The following is a 6,000-nucleotide window of genomic DNA, read 5'->3' on the forward strand; positions in this document are numbered from 1 at the left end:
GTACAAATGTCCCACTTGGCACAAATGTTCCTTGAGTCAAAAAAAAAGATTCATCCAAAGAGACACGCTGTATCTATGCAAATAAGCAAGTAATTTGCATAAATTTGCATATTATGTCGATATAGGAAAAACAAGTAATTCAGAATAAATATTTCAACAGAACTGCCCTAAAATTGGAAATAAAGACTTAGGGTAAGACAGGGAAGAAAACTGTCAAAAAATAATTGGGATATCCTTGTTTATTATTACCTAATTTACATAAATTATGCAAATTATAATTTAAAACAGAGTATTCTTTCAAGAATCCTGAACTGTTTTATAAATAACGGCAATTAATACGAAATGTCAACATTCTACATGAAAGAGAATATATTAGCGAAAACATCGATATGCTTCATGACAGTATTAGTGTCTTAATTTGCTTAGAAAGAGGGCAAATATGTCAAAATGTATGACGTGATATTGCGCTAAAACGAGACCAAAACAACCTCTTTGTCACAGTCACACTCACGAATCGGACAATAAAGCGATCAATGGTATGTCATTCGAGATAACACAATCTCAACACAATAGCTTCCATCGGCTTCTCGTATCGCTTTTGTTGGTGTGTCTGCCACACCGTAATCTGTGATACATACGGGCAAAATGCATTTCGGTATCGGTAAAACACTATTAATTTTGTTTTATTTGTTTCTAATTGGTTTCTCTTGGAAAATTTACAGGAGACATTGCTTTGCAGGTTACTGCTTAAATGAAGCTCTGGCACATGAATCATGACGAAGCTACCTCAATCCTTATTTTAACTTTGTTAAAATATATATCTTTTGGAGACCCCAAAGTGGCAAAACTGCATCTCCCCGGCATTCCCGCTACTTTACAAAACCAGTTTGACTTGTATTATCTACTTGGAAAACACAGATGCTTGAGACATCAGACAACATGATTCCTGAAAAAAAATATTTTTGTTTATTTAAGCCAACGGGAGCCTTTCGAATTTACCCCATCCCCTCTCCGTATTTCGACTTTAAATACAAAAAATATCTTGTTTTAAAGCCATCGGCAAGGCAAATTGCGTTTTTTTTTTATAATAAAGCAACTTTTATATCTATATCGTTATATTTACATTCATCATTATTGATATTATTATAATTATTATTAATATTATTATTGTTATTATAATTATTAATAATATTATTATTGTTATTATTACTATTATTGTTCGGCAGTTTGTAATAGTTCTCTAGCACAGTAAAGGCTATTGTTCGGCCGTTTGTAATAGTGCTCTAGCACAGTAAAGGCTATAACCCAACAGGAGCATGCCTAGGATACACTTTCCCTTTTTGGTTTTATGTATTAAAAAATAGTTTATTGTCTTTAGAACTCTTAAAAGATTACTTTTGTTTGTTTTGATACCTTGGAATAGATTGAGGAGAAAATACTTTTCAACTGACATGTAGAGGAGCTGTGGTAAATTGAAGAACAGCCACACTGCCCTTTATTGATTCCACTCTATGTTGAATTTAAATATTTTGAGAGCCCAATCGGAAGAAAGATACATTTCTACAATTCTACTACACACAGTAAAGCCTCTTTGCGTTCTCATCTTGAAAAAACAAACAAACATAGAAGGCATTGTTTTATTTCTCATAATATAAGTTCGTGTACGTGACGGTGGCCTGTCGAAGTTGCCAAAAACCGTTTATTTTGTTTTGACAATATATATTTAGAATATCGTCTAAATGAAGCCCTCATCTGGAAAAGGGCACTTATTAAAGACAGCATCTACATTATATAGACATGATAGAGGAAGCCTTGGCACTTGGAAGAGGGGGCTGAAGCTTGTTTGATTTCTTGGGACCAAAATTTTACATTGAACCTTTTTCGTTTTTCAAATTTACATCAATAAATTTTACAGGAAATAAACAAAAAGGATTGCACTACAAAATTATTTTTTGGGGTAACGTTTCGTTTTTTTTTTCGTTTTGTCACATCTGCCGGAATTCCAGGGGGTGCTATCTATCGAGAATAACACACGCAGCACCCCCCTCCCGCCCCCTCGTCCGGAAAATCTTGCGTTGTGCTTCAGCCCCCGCTTCCAAGTACCAGGGCCTCCTCTATGTAATGTAGATGCTGCCTTTAATAAGTGCCCTTTTCCAGATGAGGGCTTCATTTAGACGATATTCTAAATATATATTGTCAAAACAAAATAAAGGGTTGGGCAACTTTGACAGGCCACCGTCATGTACACGAACTTATTTTATGAGATATAAAACAATGCCTTCTATGTTTGTTTTTTTCAAGAGGAGAAAGTAAAAAGGCTTTACTGTGTGTAGTAGAAATGTATCTTTCTCCCGAATGGGCTCTGAAAATATTTAAATTTAACATAGAATGGAAGCAATAAAGGGGTTTGAGTATTTTAGAGCTTACGTGTGGCTTTTTTTAATGTACTACAGCTCTTCTACATGTCAATTGTAGAGTATTTTCTCCTCAATCTATTCCAAGATATCAATACAAACCATGGGCGGAAATCCCAGGGGGGACAGGGGGACGTGTCCCCCCTACTCAAAATAGTAGGGGGGACACAATATCAAATGTCCCCCTACTTTTTGGGGTCTTTGGTGATGCTAAGAAATATATCACTCAAAATGGGAATAAAACGTACGTTTTGGGACGAGATGACCTTTTTTTATTAATTTTTTTTTTTGCTTGTCAAATATATTTTCGTCAAAATGACCTTTAATTTTAGGTAATAGCGTTTTATTTTTTTGCTTGTCAAATTTTCCAGACCCTTGTCCCCCCTACCTTTTGTGAGAAATTTCCGCCCCTGATACAAACAAAAGTAATCTTTTAAGAGTTCTAAAGACAATAAACTATTTTTGAATACATAAAACCAAAAGGGAAAAGGGTATCCTAGGCATGCTCCTGTTGGGTTATAGCCTTTACTGTGCTAGAACATTATTACAAACTGCAGAACAATAATAATAATAATAATAACATTGATAATATTATTGATATAGATAAATATGAAATATAGATATAAAAGTTGCTTTATTATACCAAAAACGCAACTTGCCTTGCCGGTGGTTTTTAAACACGATATTTTTTTATTTAGTGTCGAAATACAGAGAGAGGATGGAGTAAATTCGGAGGGCTCCCGTGGACGTATAGTCTTAAATAATAAAAAAAAACTATCTTCAGGAAACATGTTCACACTGATGTCTCATACATCTGTCTTTTCCAAGTCGATAATACAAGTCAAACTGGTTTTGTAAAGTAGCGAGAATGCCGCGAGCCGGGGAATGCAGTTTTGCCACTTCGGGGTCTCCAAAAGACATATATTTTAACAAAGTTAAAATATGGATTGATGTGGGGTACATTCGTCATGATTCATGTGCCAGAGCTTCATTTAAGCAGTAACCTGCAAAGCAATGTCTCCTGTAAATTTTCCAAGAGAAACCAATTAGAAACAAATAAAACAAAATTAATAGTGTTTTACCGATACCGAAATGCATTTTGCCCGTATGTATCACAGATTACGGTGTGGCAGACACACCAACAAAAGCGATACGAGAAGCCGATGGAAGCTATTGTGTTGAGATTGTGTTATCTCGAATGACATACCATTGATCGCTTTATTGTCCGATTCGTGAGTGTGACTGTGACATAGAGGTTGTTTTGGTCTCGTTTTAGCGCAATATCACGTCATACATTTTGACATATTTGCCCTCTTTCTAAGCAAATTAAGACACTAATACTGTCATGAAGCATATCGATGTTTTCGCTAATATATTCTCTTTCATATAGAATGTTGACATTTTGTATTAATTGCTGTTATTTATAAAAACAGTTCAGGATTCTTGAAAGAATACTCTGTTTTAATTTATAATTTGCATAATTTATGTAAATTAGGTAATAATAAACAAGGATATCCCAATTATTTTTTGACAGTTTTCTTCCCTGTCTTATCCTAAGTCTTTATTTCCAATTTAGGGCAGTTCTGTTGAAATATTTATTCTGAATTACTTGTTTTTACTATATCGACATAATATGCAAATTTATGCAAATTATTTGCTTATTTGCATAGATACAGCGTGTCTCTTTGGATGAATCTTTTTCTTTTGACTCAAGGAACATTTGTGCCAAGTTGGACATTTGTACTCAAAAATGCAGCGGTAAGCCCCTTTTTTGCAGTTAACAAGTCTACTAAAGTAGGAATAGTTGAGGAGGATGGAGAGAGCTTCTAACCTGGTTCTAATACTTGGTACTACAGTACCACAGGCAGTTGCTGTCCACAGGTGCAATGCAAGGGAAAGGGTTTATAATCAGGATGGGGGAAGCTAAGCACTCAACTATCATGCTGTACCCCCCCCCCACCCCCCGATCAGGAAGAAAATATGAAAACTGGGAGGGAAATAAGCAAATATGAAAAATGGGAGGAATATTAAAAGATAGAAGATAAAGAGGAGATTTTTTGTGTTACATTGGGTGAAGTGGGAGAATTTGCAAGGTTCAGTGTAGGTCCTACGTGCATATTACATTTACATAGTGGCTGTGCCAAAGAGAAGACACCCAATGTTACACTCTAATTTCTATTTCAAATCATGCTGGTGTAATATAGGCCTATTTCAATGACAGGAGACCTAGGCCTACATCTTTGTAGATGGCCTTCACAGAATTAGCTCAACTTCAAACCTTATCACTATAAACCTTGTAAAAACAAATTTATAAATAATAGTATGACACTTCAAACCTTGTCGAGCACATAAAAAATACAATAATAGTTATCTCCAAATATATTTTTCATCCCAACCTTGTCCAACAAGTAGAACACAAAAGTTTAATTATGAGAATAACATTGAATATATCCAGTACACCCAATAAACTGACTTTCTAATACAAAAGAGTTTACATGGACGTGCAAAACAAAATGACTCACAGAGTAGTTCTGCTGGTTTTTACATGTTCTTACTCCATTTAACTAGTCATCACGGTTCATTGGATATATTAGTTCAGTGTCATCTGTAATTTCACACAACACTTAGCCCCAAAGTGTGCTCAGTTTTGCATGACTTCAGCTGAAACACTTGTTCTTGGGTCTTGTTCATTTACCGGGTGTTAATTTTGAACCACACACGTTCATTTCTTTCCATTACGACGCCTATACGCTCACAGGATTAGTCCATAATACCGGTATGCAAAATTCTTGCCTTTAAGACCAACATAACCTAAAAAAATTGATTAGTGATGCAAATATTGTACATTTATCCATAGTATTCTTGCAATTGGTGTAATTTTGTTTATATTTACAATGATTTTTAAAGTTTCTATTTCTAAACAAATCATTTTAAATGTGGCCAAGGAGAGCTGACACTTGCAGTTTCTTTTCATGTGACCCCTACTCATTTACCTCTTCTGGTTCTTGCCAACTTTCAAGATAATGTCATAATTGTTTATTTTCCTTGTTTTCTTCCACTCCTACAATACACCCAAACTCATTATCATACAATTATACTTCATTAAAAAAAGAAGCACAATGTAGAATCATAAAGAATTGCATTGTTTTAAACGGATAACAGTGAAAATACATACAACACAACTAAAAATAAACTGGTGTTTTTCAATTGTCATCTGGCAGCATCAATCACTATTTGATTAGCACTCGGCAATAAAACGAGCATTTTATGACTTCCACAAGGCTAAATTATGTTGTGTGTGACTGGGCATTCCTAGGATTACCCCCAACAAGCATATTCAGACCGACTTGATTATCAGGGGGTGCATTTATTCGACACTTTTTTACCCTAGAATCATGATTAGAATCATGATTCAAATCACGATTCTCCAGAATCACGATTGCGTTTATTCGAAAGTGGAAATAAACGTCTTTCAAATCACAAACATGAAACACGGAAAAAGGGGCGTTTTGAAAGACGTTTCTGTAGAATCACGAACGAAAAAGGTCGTATGAACGATATCGTGATTTGAATCATGATTCTATGA

The sequence above is a fragment of the Lytechinus variegatus genome, chromosome 17 (assembly GCF_018143015.1).
Source record: "Lytechinus variegatus isolate NC3 chromosome 17, Lvar_3.0, whole genome shotgun sequence".
NCBI classification, from domain to species: Eukaryota; Metazoa; Echinodermata; class Echinoidea; order Temnopleuroida; family Toxopneustidae; genus Lytechinus; species Lytechinus variegatus.